Source organism: Anomaloglossus baeobatrachus, chromosome 1, assembly GCF_048569485.1.
Source record: "Anomaloglossus baeobatrachus isolate aAnoBae1 chromosome 1, aAnoBae1.hap1, whole genome shotgun sequence".
Lineage (NCBI taxonomy): Eukaryota > Metazoa > Chordata > Amphibia > Anura > Aromobatidae > Anomaloglossus > Anomaloglossus baeobatrachus.
In genome coordinates, this window is record NC_134353.1 from 99027926 (window position 1) to 99041266 (window position 13341).

A 13341-nucleotide genomic window follows, 5' to 3' on the forward strand; every position below is an offset into this window, starting at 1 on the left:
AACTAGAACCAATAGGCTATAATGGGAGGCAATCACAAACACATAAAAATGCATTATAAATGTACACAAACAGTTAATAAACATTGCCATAACACTTACCGGTCCTCGCGATCCCTTCTGCACTCTGTCTCCTGCCGCTATTCCATCCGATGATCGCTGAATCCTCCCGGTGACCTGCACTGCCAGCAGAGAAGCAGGACCTATCGTGACGTCAAAATAGCCATGTGACCAGTCACGTGGCTATTATCTCATTGGCTACAGACTGGTCACATGACTATGACACGTCATGTAGGACCTGCGAGTGCATCTCTCCGGTACACGGTGCACATATGTGTATCGCCGTGTACCGGCGACATGCTCTAGCACACGGTCGACTCCCCGTTCCGTTAGGGACCGGCTGACACAGCCGGTCATTAACGGAGATCACCGTTGCCATAGCAACGCAGTTAGCGGTGACGTCACCGCTAACCGCGGCTCCGGGAGCACCGTTGCTATGGTAACGCGTCTGTCAGCGTTACCGCTAGCAGCCAGCAGTGATCACTCACGGAGTGAAGGCTGCACGCTGCTTCCCGATTGTAGTGAGCATTGTAGTTAGGATGGAGGTTCCCCAGCCCCAAGTGATGCCCCTCACTACAATCGTCACTACTACTACACTAGAAAGAAAGAAGACAGAAGAGCAGGATCGTGGAGGGCTGACAGGGGGTAATAAAGATGGAGTCTCTAATGTGTCTGTGTATTTATTTCTATTAAAGTATTTTTTCTCTGTGTGGTGTCTTTTTTTAACCCTTTATTGGAGATTCTTAATGGCCGGGTCAAACGTGCCTGACATTAAGAATCTCTGGCTTAATACTGGCTGGTAAAACAAAGCCAGTATTAACTCATGATTACCCAACAAGCCACCCGGCTCCAGGGCTGTTGGAAGAGTTGGATACAGCGCCAGATGATGGCGCTTCTATGAGAGCGCCATTTTCTGGGACGGCTGCGGACTGAAATCCGCAGCAGAGGCGCCCACAAACCTCGGGCTAACCTGTGCTGCGGATTCCAATCCCCAGCTGCCTAGTTGTACCCGGCTGGACACAAAAATAGGGCGAAGCCCACGTCATTTGTTTTTTAATTATTTCATGAAATAAGTGAAATAATTAAAAAAAACGGGCTTCCCTATATTTTTGGTTCCCAGCCGGGTACAAATAGGCAACTGGGGGTTGGAGGCAGCCCGTGGCTGCCAGCTGTACCTGGCTAGCATACAAAAATATGGCGAAGCCCACGTCATTTTTTTGGTGGGCAAAAAACTTCTGCATGCAGTCCTGGATGGAGTATGCTGAGCCTTGTAGTTCTGCAGCTGCTGTCTGCTCTTCTCCATACAGACAGACAGCAGCTGCAGAACTACAAGGCTCAGCATACTCCATCCAGGACTGTATGCAGAAGTTTTTTGCCCCCTGAAAAAATTATGTGGCTTCGCCATATTTTTGTATGCTAGCCAGGTACAGCAGGCAGGTACGGCTGCCCCCAACCCCCAGTTGCCTATTTGTACCCGGCTGGGAACCAAAAATAAAGGGAAGCCCTTTTTTTATTATTTCATGAATTTCATGAAATAATTAGAAAACAAATGACGTAGGCTTTGCCCCATTTTTGTGTCCAGCCAGGTACAACTAGGCAGCTGGGGATTGGAATCCGCAGCACAGGTTGGCCTGAGCTTTCTGGGCCCCACTGCTGCGATTTGCAGTCTGCAGCCGCCTCAGAAAATGGCATTTTCATAGAAGCGCCATCTTCTGGCGCTGTATCCAACTCTTCCAGCACCTGCCTGCTATACCTGGCTAGCATACAAAAATATGGCGAAGCTCACGTCCTTTTTTTGTAGCTTTTTGGCAAAAAAAAAAAAAAATGCTTCCCTGGATTTTCCATTGCCAGTGAAGGTAACACCAAGCAGTGGGGGTTAGCAGCCAGTAGCTGCTTGGATTACCCTTAGCTAGCAATACAAAAAATGCAGTGGGAGCTAACATATATTTTTTTTAATTATTTATTTAAATAACTAAAAATAAAATGGGCTTCCCTGTATTTTGATTGCTGGACATCACAGTGCTGTAAAAATAAATCTTTAAAAAAATGACGTAGCGCTCCGCGGTATTTTTGATTCTCAGCGCAGATAAAGCAGACAGCTATGGGTTGCCACCCCCATCTGCCTGCCGTTACCTTGGTTGGCAATCAAAATACAGGGAAGCCCATTAATTTTTTCTATTTAAAAAATAGTTAAAAAAAAAAAATTACGTTGGGTCCCCCCATTTTTGATAGCCAGCTAGGGTAAAGCAGACGGCTGTAGCCTGAAAACCACAGCTGGCAGCTTTACCGTGGTTGGGGATCCAATGTGGAGGTCCCCTCAGGCTCTTTTTTATAATTATTTTATAAATATTAATAATTACACAATAAAAGTAGGGGACCCCCCAAATTGGATCACCAGCCAAGGTAAAGCGGACAGCTGTGGTCTGGTATTCTCAGGGTGGGAAGGTCCATAGTTATTGGGCCTTCACAGCCTAAAAATAGCAGGCCGCAGGCACCCCAGACGTGGCGCATCCACTAGATGCGCCAATCCTGGCGCTTCACCCCAGCTCATCCCGTGCCCTGGTGCAGTGGCAAACGGGGTAATAAATCGGGTTGATACTAGCTGTAAAGTCACCTGAGATCAAGCCCAGCAGTTTGTGATGTCATGGCGTCTATTAGATACCCAACATCATAAACTGTCAGTACTAACAAAAACAAAAAATCGACAAAAGAAATTTATTTGAAAAAACAGTCCCCAAAACATTTCCTCTTTCACCAATTTATTGTAAGAAAAAAAATAAAGGGGTCCCACGACGACTCTGGACCGTCTAGAATATGGGGGGGAGACACTCAGGGAACGTATCCCCCATTTTCTAGGAGTGCGGACCCTTCATGTGAGGAGTGTGGGTGCAATGAATCTGCACTCACTCTCCCCGGGTCCACAGCAGCAGAGTCCATGTCGTAATGGTTGCTACCAAAGCTGCAATGCCCTGCTCATGAGGTAAGGGCATGCCTAATCAGGAGAACTACTGTAGAGGAAGCTCTGCTCACTGGTATATAGGTGCTCAGAGGTAATAATAGATAAAATTAGTGAGTAACCTCGGCACTCTATATCTCCCAGACTAAGTCAGTAAGTCACAATGGATAGTAATGCAAAATCACTCTTTATTGGTCCGTATTAAGAAAATTTTTTTTTCATAAGCATATATGTTTTTGTCCAAAACAAGTTACAAATGACGTTTCGGCCTGAGCCTTCGTCAGATTGGACTTATCTGCATGTAATCATGAAAAATGACAATAATCAGTATCACATAAGAGTGAGAGAACAATAACATAAACTCGAACAATGTAGAGGTACAATTGGGATGCAGCAAAAAAATTGCAACACAGCAAGAAATGAAACACATGATACAAATGTCATAATACAGTACAAGGACAATATAGTAATGACAAATATGGGGTCAGAGTAGACTTAGACAGCTCTGGTACGAAAGAGATGTCAATCATAAAGTAACATGTGCAGTAGGTGTAGAGCTACACTATGCATGGCAGAGCTAATGGGTAGACCGACCATAGAAAAAGTAGAGAAAAAGTGGAGAAAAAGTGGAGAATAAGTGGAACATAAGAGGAGAAAAAGTGGAGAAAAAGTGGAGAAAAAAGTGGAGAAAAAGTGGAGAAAAAGTGGAGAAAAAGTGGAGAAAAAGTGGAGATTAAGAGGAGAAAAAGTGGAGAAAAAAGTGGAGAAAAAAGTGGAGAAAAAGTGGAGCATAAGAGGAGAAAAAGTGGAGATTAAGAGGAGAAAAAGTGGAGAAAAAGTGGAGAAAAAGTGGAGAAAAAGTGGAGCATAAGAGGAGAAAAAGTGGAGAAAAAAGTGAAGAAAAAGTGGAGAAAAAGTGGAGCATAAGAGGAGAAAAAGTGGAGAAAAAGTGGAGAAAAAGTGGAGAAAAAGTGGAGCATAAGAGGAGAAAAAGTGGAGAAAAAGTGGAGAAAAAGTGGAGAATAAGTGGAACATAAGAGGAGAAAAAGTGGAGAAAAAGTGGAGAAAAAGTGGAGAATAAGTGGAACATAAGAGGAGAAAAAGTGGAGAAAAAGTGGAGAAAAAAGTGGAGAAAAAGTGGAGAAAAAGTGGAGAAAAAGTGGAGAAAAAGTGGAGATTAAGAGGAGAAAAAGTGGAGAAAAAAGTGGAGAAAAAAGTGGAGAAAAAGTGGAGCATAAGAGGAGAAAAAGTGGAGAAAAAGTGGACAAAAAAGTGGAGAAAAAGTGGAGAAAAAGTGGAGAAAAAGTGGAGATTAAGAGGAGAAAAAGTGGAGAAAAAAGTGGAGAAAAAAGTGGAGAAAAAGTGGAGCATAAGAGGAGAAAAAGTGGAGAAAAAGTGGAGAAAAAAGTGGAGAAAAAGTGGAGCATAAGAGGAGAAAAAGTGGAGAAAAAGTGGAGAAAAAAGTGGAGAAAAAGTGGAGCATAAGAGGAGAAAAAGTGGAGATTAAGAGGAGAAAAAGTGGAGAAAAAGTGGAGAAAAAGTGGAGAAAAAGTGGAGCATAAGAGGAGAAAAAGTGGAGAAAAAAGTGAAGAAAAAGTGGAGAAAAAGTGGAGCATAAGAGGAGAAAAAGTGGAGAAAAAGTGGAGAAAAAGTGGAGAAAAAGTGGAGAAAAAGTGGAGCATAAGAGGAGAAAAAGTGGAGAAAAAAGTGGAGAGAACGTGGAGAAAAAGTGGAGAAAAAGTGGAGCATAAGAGGAGAAAAAGTGGAGAAAAAGTGGAGAAAAAGTGGAGAAAAAGTGGAGCATAAGAGGAGAAAAAGTGGAGAAAAAAGTGGAGAAAACGTGGAGAAAAAGTGGAGAAAAAGTGGAGAAAAAGTGGAGCATAAGAGGAGAAAAAGTGGAGAAAAAGTGGAGAAAAAGTGGAGCATAAGAGGAGAAAAAGTGGAGAAAAAAGTGGAGAAAAAGTGGAGAAAAAGTGGAGAAAAAGTGGAGCATAAGTGGAGAAAAAGTGGAGAAAAAGTGGAGAAAAAGTGGAGAAAAAGTGGAGCATAAGAGGAGAAAAAGTGGAGAAAAAAGTGGAGAGAACGTGGAGAAAAAGTGGAGAAAAAGTGGAGCATAAGAGGAGAAAAAGTGGAGAAAAAGTGGAGAAAAAGTGGAGCATAAGAGGAGAAAAAGTGGAGAAAAAAGTGGAGAAAAAGTGGAGAAAAAGTGGAGAAAAAGTGGAGCATAAGAGGAGAAAAAGTGGAGAAAAAGTGGAGAAAAAGTGGAGAAAAAGTGGAGAAAAAAATGGAGAAAAAGTGGAGAAAAAGTGGAGAGAAAGTGGAGAAAAAAATGGAGAAAAAGTGGAACACCCTTTGGTACCTTTCATGTGGCACTAAGGGGTGCTTAGCTTTGTATTTAGCCAAAAAAATGAAAAAAAAATGACATAGGGTTCCCCCTAGTTTTGTAGCCAGCTAGGGTAAAGCAGACGGCTGCAGCCTGCAGACCACAGCTGGCAACCTCACCTTGGCTGGTAATCCAAAACTGAGGGCACCCCACGCTGTTATTTTAAATTAAATAAATAATTAAAAAAAAAAACACGTAGGGGTCCCCCAAAATTGGATCACCAGCCAAGGTAAAGCAGACAGCTGGGGCCTGATATTCTCAGACTAGGGAGGTCCATGGTTATTGGAATCTCCCCAGCCTAAAAATAGCAGGCCGCAGCCGCCCCAGAAGTGGCGCATCCATTAGATGCGCCAATCCTGGTGCTTCGCCCCAGCTCATCCCGCGCCCTGGTGCGGTGGCAAACGGGGTAATATTTGGGGTTAATACCAGATGTGTAATGTCACCTGGCATCAAGCCCTGGGGTTGGTGAGGTCAGGCGTCTATCAGATACCCGACATCACCAACCCAGTCAGTAATAAAAAAAAATAGACGACAAACACATTTTTATTTGAAAAAACACTCCCCAAAACATTCCCTCTTTAACCAATTTATTAGATTGAAAAACAAATCCAGGTCTGGTGTAATCCAAGGGGTTGCCATGACGATCCACACTGTCCCAGTCAATGAAGAGCAGGATGTTCCCCATTGGCTGGGAGAGCAGTGCAGTGACCTGAGCTAACATCAATGGGTCAGCCCAGGTCACTGCAGGGGGGTGACAAGTGCTGCTGTCAGCGAGGTACATTACCTGCGCTGATCTCCAGCACACTGACAGCCCCTGTCACTGAGGTCAATGACCGGCGCCTTCACAGCAAGTATCGCGAGAGGTCCGTGACGTCACCGCTAGTCAGTCTCGGGTCGGAAGCGATAGGTGATGTGACAAGCGGCGGCCATGGAGGACAGTGACAGCGCTGAGGTCGGGATGGCGGGACTTCATCACCGCAGGTAAGCCGAGCGAGCGAGCGAGCGAGCGGGCGGGCGGGGGGGGGATGGGGGGGATGGGGGGGGATGGGGGGGGGGGATGTGTGTGTGTGTGTGTGTTTGTGTATGTATGTGTACATGCCGCGGGCAGGAGGGGGCGGAGCGAGCTGAGCGGGAAAGTGTGGGCTTCCTGCACGTAACTAAGATAAACATCGGGTTACTAACCAAAGCGCTTTGCTTGGATACCCGATGTTTATCTTGGTTACCAGCTTGTGGCAGGCTGCCAGCGATGGCTCCTGCACACTGTAGCTGTAAAAAGCCCTGCTTTTTGCTGCTAGAACCGTTCTCGAACGTATCTAGAACTATCGAGCTTTTGCAAAAAGCTCGAGTTCTAGTTCGATCTAGAACATGCCCCAAAATCACTCGAGCCGCGAACTGGAGAACCACGAACCACGAACCGCGCTCAACTCTACTGATGACCACCCTGCGACACCCACGCTACAGCTTCATGGGTTCATCAGAGATCATTGGGAACTGTAACGAGTCCCCGAGATGCTCCGGCTTCCAGGTTCTCAACACACACACACACCTGTATACTCACCCAGCGATGCGATCCCCAGCGCTGTCCCTGCTTCCAGCTGCTCACTGCAGTGAATATTCAGTGAGTATAATTACCAGCGATAAGGAGCGGGAGGCAGCAGAGCTAGAGACAGCAGAGCCAGAGACAGCAGAGCCAGAGACAGCAGCGCTGGAGAGAGGTAAATATAGAAAATCTTTTTATTAAAAAGACCCGTGTTTTCTCTGGTACTTGTCACACTGATGTCACACAGATCACATCTGTGTGCGGTCCGTGTGACACCCGTGCTGCCGGAGAAAAAACGGACATGTGTGCGTGCAGGGCCACAAGGGGTCACACAGTCCGTAACTTACTGTTTGTATATGAAGGGATAGTATATATACTGTATACAGTATTGGGTAAAACTGAGTTAATTATATTAGTCCGGCCCTCTAAAACCATCCCAATTTCTCATGCAGCCCCATGGAAAAATTAATTGCCCACCCCTGCTTTAGAGCCACATGAAAGTCACTAAAGGGTGCCAGCTTAGAATATGCAGGGGGGTGGGACATTATATAGGTCTTTCTCATCTATCTATCTAACTATCTATCTATCTATCTATCTATCTATCTCTCTCTCTATCTATCCATCTATCTATCTATCTATCTATCTATCTTTCCCTCTGTTCATTCATTCATTCATCCCACTATCTCTCTGTCTCTATATCTATCTATCCATCTCTATATCTACTCATCTATTTATCTTTTTTGCTGCTTCCATTTTTTGCGGCCCGCAAAAAAAACGGATGACACACGGATGACACACGGACCATATATGGAACGGATGTCACATGGATGCATCCGTGAAAAAAACGGACCATTTTTTGCGGACCGCAAAAACGGAATGGTCATGTGAATGTAGCCTAATAGAAACACGGGCACCACTTCTGTATAATTCTCCCCGTCCTCATTTTGGCTTACAAATGAGATAAAAAACTCACCAAATACTCAATGTGTGCACGTGGCCTAATAAAGGGATTGATCAAAAAAGATTTTTAACAAATTAAAGACATTTTAATATAAAAAAATAAAAATATACCAATACCAATAAACACATATTTATGTAAAAACAAAAATAAACAAGAAAAGCACAGATATTTGGTAGCGTCTGAAATCAACCAATGTTGAATCAACCCCTTCAGAGAACACCATAAAAAATTAAAAAATGTTGCAAAAGTAGGCTTTTTCTTCAAATTACAGCTAAAAAGGTGAAATAAAATGCCATTAAAAAGTCAAATATATATTAATATGGTATTCCTGAAAAGGTCATCTTGTTCTGCAAAAAAAAAAAAAGTCAAACAGATCCATTGGCTGAAAAATAAAAAAGCTATAGCTGTCAGAATATTGCGATGCAAAATCATTTTTTCTCCCTATGAAATAATTTGTATTGTGTGAAGCAGGCAAAACGTAAAAAACCATATAAATGTAGTACTATACTGAGCCAAGAAATAAAGCAGTGTTATCAATTTTACTAAACAGTGAACAACATTAAAAAAAACAATTTCTGTATAGCTGTTTATTGTTCATTATACCTGCAAAAAATCTAAATAAAAAGCGATAAAAAATGTTATATGCCCAAAAATGTTAGCAATAAACACTTCAGCTTATCATGCAAAAAAACAAGCCCTCACATGACTCTGTCAACAGAAAAATGAAAAAAAAATTAGAGCTATTCAAAAATAGTAGTGCAAAAACTTTTTTAAACCCTTCATGACATTTGACGTACACATCATGGTTGGATAGTGGTTCCCAGATAATGACGTATAGGTACCCCATGATAATCATGCGGAGCAAAGAGAGCTCAACGTAAGTTACAGCCAAGTTCCGGCTGTCACAGTCAGCTAAGGTCCCCATGCCACCCATGGGTGTATAATCCCCAAAACACTTTCTCTCCCACCCGATCAAGACCCCGTGATGTGATCACATGGGCTCTGATTGTTTCCATTGCAACCCAAGGTCATTCAGATGACCATTGAGTCAGCCATATATGTCAAGCCTATTAGACCATCCCAGGAGCATGATCTAAGAGGCTTCTATCAGAGTCACACAGACAGAATGAATTGCAATGCAATATATTATACCAGGCTAAAAAAGTTAATGTCCCTTACAGGCAGTAGATACAAAAGTGAAAACATTATAGCAATCAAAACTTTAAATAGCGCTCCTTCCTTTCTGAGCCGTGCACCCAAAACAGTAGTTTTCCATTACACATGGAGTATTTTTGTATTCAGGAAAAATTGCACAACAAATTGCATGTTCCATTTTAAGGCCCTGTCACACACAGAGAGAAATCTGTGGCAGATCTGTGGCAGATCTGTGGCAGATCTGTGGCAGATCTGTGGCAGATCTGTGGCAGATCTGTGGCAGATCTGTGGCAGATCTGTGGCAGATCTGTGGCAGATCTGTGGCAGATCTGTGGTTGCAGTGAAATTGTGGACAATCAGTGCCAAGTTTGTGGCCGTGTACAAATGGAACAATATGTCCATGATTTCACTGCAACCACAGATCTGCCAAAGATTTATCTCTGTGTGTGACGGGGCCTTAATACTTTTACCTTTGTGAAAATTAAAATTTCAGTGCAGATGCAACAGCATTGTGGTAAAAATGTATTTTTTCATTTTCACAGCTCAACGTTATAAAATTCTGTAAAGCACCTGTGGGTTCAAAGTGCTCACCACACATCTAGATAAATTCCTTGAGGTGTCTAGTTTCCAAAATTTTATCAGCTGCGGGGGTTTATTCCACTCTTTAGGCACATCAGGGGCTCTGCAAATGTGACATGGTGCCTGCTATCTAATCAAGACAATTTTGTATTACAAAATTCACATAGCACTCCTTCCCATCCAAGCCCTGCTGTACGGTCAAACAGTAGTTTTCTACCACATTTGGAGTACCCTGTACTCAGAGAAATTGCACAACAAATTATCTGGTCCATTTTCTATATTTACCCTTGTAAAAATGAAAACATTTTTGGTTAAAAAACTTGTTTGTGGTACAAATGTATTTTTTCATTGTCATAGCTTAACATTATAAAAGTCTGTGAAGCACCTGTGGGGTTGCTCACCACACATCTAGATAAATTCATTGAGGGATTTAGTTTCCAAAATGGGGTCATTTGTGGGGGTTTCCACTGTTTAGGCACATCAGGGGCTCTGCAAAAGCAACACGGCATCTGCTATCAATTCCAGAAAAATTGCATTCCAAAATTTAAATAGTGCTCTTTCTCTTCCGAGCCCTGTGTCTCCAGGTGCATGAGCTGGGCAAAATCTATTGACACTACATTGGCAGATTTGCAATATTTGCTCAGGAATATCCATTGCTGATTGTTTCTAGAAAACACACTGTGTCAAAATAGTCACTACATCTGTGGATAAATTTACAGACAGGTGTCATTTCCAAAATGGGGACACTTGATGGGGGATTCTGCTCTTCTGGCACTTAGAGCCTTTATATATGGAGCTGGCAAACTATTCTAGGAAAATCTGTGTTCCAAGAGTCAAATAGCACCCCTTATCTCCTTTGCGAGTCTCACCAAGTGGCTAAGCAGTCCTGTACAGACTAAAATGGGGTATTGCCACGCTCAGCAGAAATTGTGTGACACACTTTGGCGCCATTGCCATTTTCCTGTGTGAAAATGTAAGATCTGTTGCTAAAACAAAATGGCATAAAATTCAGTGACACACCTGTGGTGTCAATATAATCACTGCTCCCCTAGGTGAATTCATTAAGAGGTGTATTTTGTAAAATTAAGTAATTTATGCGGGATTATGCTGTTCTGGCACCTCGGGACCTTTGCCAATATGATCTAGCACCCACAAACTATACCAGCAATATCTGCACTATAATATGAACTAAAATGGGGAGACAAAAGGGCGCAATAGGGTCTTACCCGATATAACATATGATGTTAGAGAATGTACAGTAACACTCACCTGGTGGGGTTGTGCCAGTCACAACTCCTTCAAAGACATGTGAGTGTCCGCGTGGTTCAAGCAGCGGCCCCGTAGGCACGATATAAATATAATGGTGGACAAAAGAAAAACGGGTATATGCCGCGCTTAAAAACCACTGAGTTGGAAGTGATATAATATTTCTCTTTTATTTACAGCATTCCTACGCGTTTCAGAGACAACAGACCGTCTCCTTCTTCAGGGAAAAAAGAAATCATCCCTGAAGAAGGAGACGGTCTGTTGTCTCTGAAACGCGTAGGAATGCTGTAAATAAAAGAGAAATATTATATCACTTCCAACTCAGTGGTTTTTAAGCGCGGCATATACCCGTTTTTCTTTTGTCCACCATTATATTTATATGCACTATAATATGGCGCTCCTTCCCTTCTGAACCTTGCACTGTGCCAGAAAACTAGTTTTCTACCACAAATGGGGTATTGGCGCACTCAGGAGAAATTATATAATAAATTGTATTGTTTGTTTTCCCATATTATCCTTTTAAAAATTAAAAACTTAGAGGCACAGCAACATTGTGTTGGAAAAAAATGGGAATTTTCATTTACTCAGCCCAATGGTACACAGTTCTGTGAATCACCTCAGGGTGAAAAATGCTCACTACACCCTACTTACATTGCACAAAAGGTGTAGTTTCCAAAATGGGGTCAGTTGTGGGGGTTTTTGCTGTTTTGCCATGTCAGGGGCTCTTCAAATGTGACATGGTGTCTGCAATCTATTCCAGCCAAAATGGTGCTTCCAAGTCCAAATAGCACTCCTTCCTTTTGAACTCTGCTGTGCGCGCAAAAATTAGTTTTGTACCACATATGGGGTTTCAGAGTACTTAATTGAAATTGCACAACAAATGTATGGTCCATTTTTCCATGTTACACTTTTGAAAATTAAAAATTTGGGGCAGAAACAAAATGTTTGTGGGAAAAAAATATATTTTTCCATTATCACTCCTCAACATTAAAAACTTCTGTGAAGCACCTATGGGTTTAAGATGCTCAGTACACCTCTAAATAAGTTCCTTGAGGGGTCTAGTTTCTAAAAAGGAGTTACTAGTTTGAGGTTTCCACTGTTTAAGCAAATCAAGGGCTTTGCAAACGCAACATAGTGCTTCACACTGGTATTGCCCACGTTCATTTAAAGTAATTCATGAAATTTCAAGTCCTGCTGGGCACCCAAACAGTAGTTTTCCACCATATATGGGGTATCTGTATACTCAGGATAAACTGGACAAAAAATTTTCTGGTCTATTTTCTCCTATTACCCTTGAGAAAATTAAAAATTTTGGGCAAAGGGAACATTTGTGGAAAAAAAATTGTTTTTGTTTTTTTTTTCATTTTCAAATCTCAACATTATAAAATTCTATGAAGCAACTGTGGATTCAAGGTGCTCACCACACCTCTAAATAAACTCCTTCAGGGGTATAATTTCCAAAATGTGGTTACTTATGGGAGGTTTCTACTGTTTGAAAACATCAGGGGCTCTGCAAATGCAACATGCGTTCCAAAAGTCAAATGCTGCTCCTTCCCTTCTGGACCCTGCTGTGCACCCAAAAGGTAGTTGTCCAACATATATGTGGTATCTGTGCACTCAGGAGAAATTATATGACATATTGTATGGTCCATTTTCTCCTGTTCCCCTATGAAAATGCAAAATAAGGCTAAAGCAATATTTTTGTGGGGAAAAAAGTAAAATTTTATTTTTTTTCCCTTCTACATTGCTTTAATTTCTGCAAAGCATCTGAACGGTTAATAAACCTAATAATTCTGCCTCCAGAGCCTATTTTAAATGAAAGTAGGCTGTCACGTCCCCACCAGAGTCCGCTCCTGTTACTTCTACTTCGATCACCAGGCGACGCCGTGTTCTCGCCGTGGACTGTGCTGGTGATAGGAGAGGAGTCGATGCCAGTGGCTCTGGTGGGCGCAGGCTACTCATCCACGAAGCTGGGCTTCCCTGGGACCTGCAGTACCATTGGCTGACTGTAGGTGGCATGTGTCTTTCAGCTGAAGGTATTACCATTCAGCTACAGCCAATGGGAAGACACCACACCCTTCTATTTCCCCCCCTTGTCTGCTGGTCACTGCCAGAGATAGTTTTGTATTCCTGCTGTCTGGTTCCCGCTGTGTTCTGAATAGGGATCCCTGTGTTTTGACCTCTGCCTGTTCTCTGACTACCCTTCCGCCTGCCGTTTTTGTACCTTGCTGCCAGATCCAGATCTTACCTCTGCCTGGTTCCTGACTACGTACTCGTCTGCTGATTTTGTTCCTTTTTTGCATCTCCTGGTTTGACCCTGCGTGACTACTACTCTCCTCTGGACTGCAGCCTTCCACAGGTAGTGATCTGCGGGGCCCTGTGTAATTCCAAATCTCTATAGAGGGGTTAAAGGGTTTTGGGGTTCTTGGGATGCTGCTTAGTGA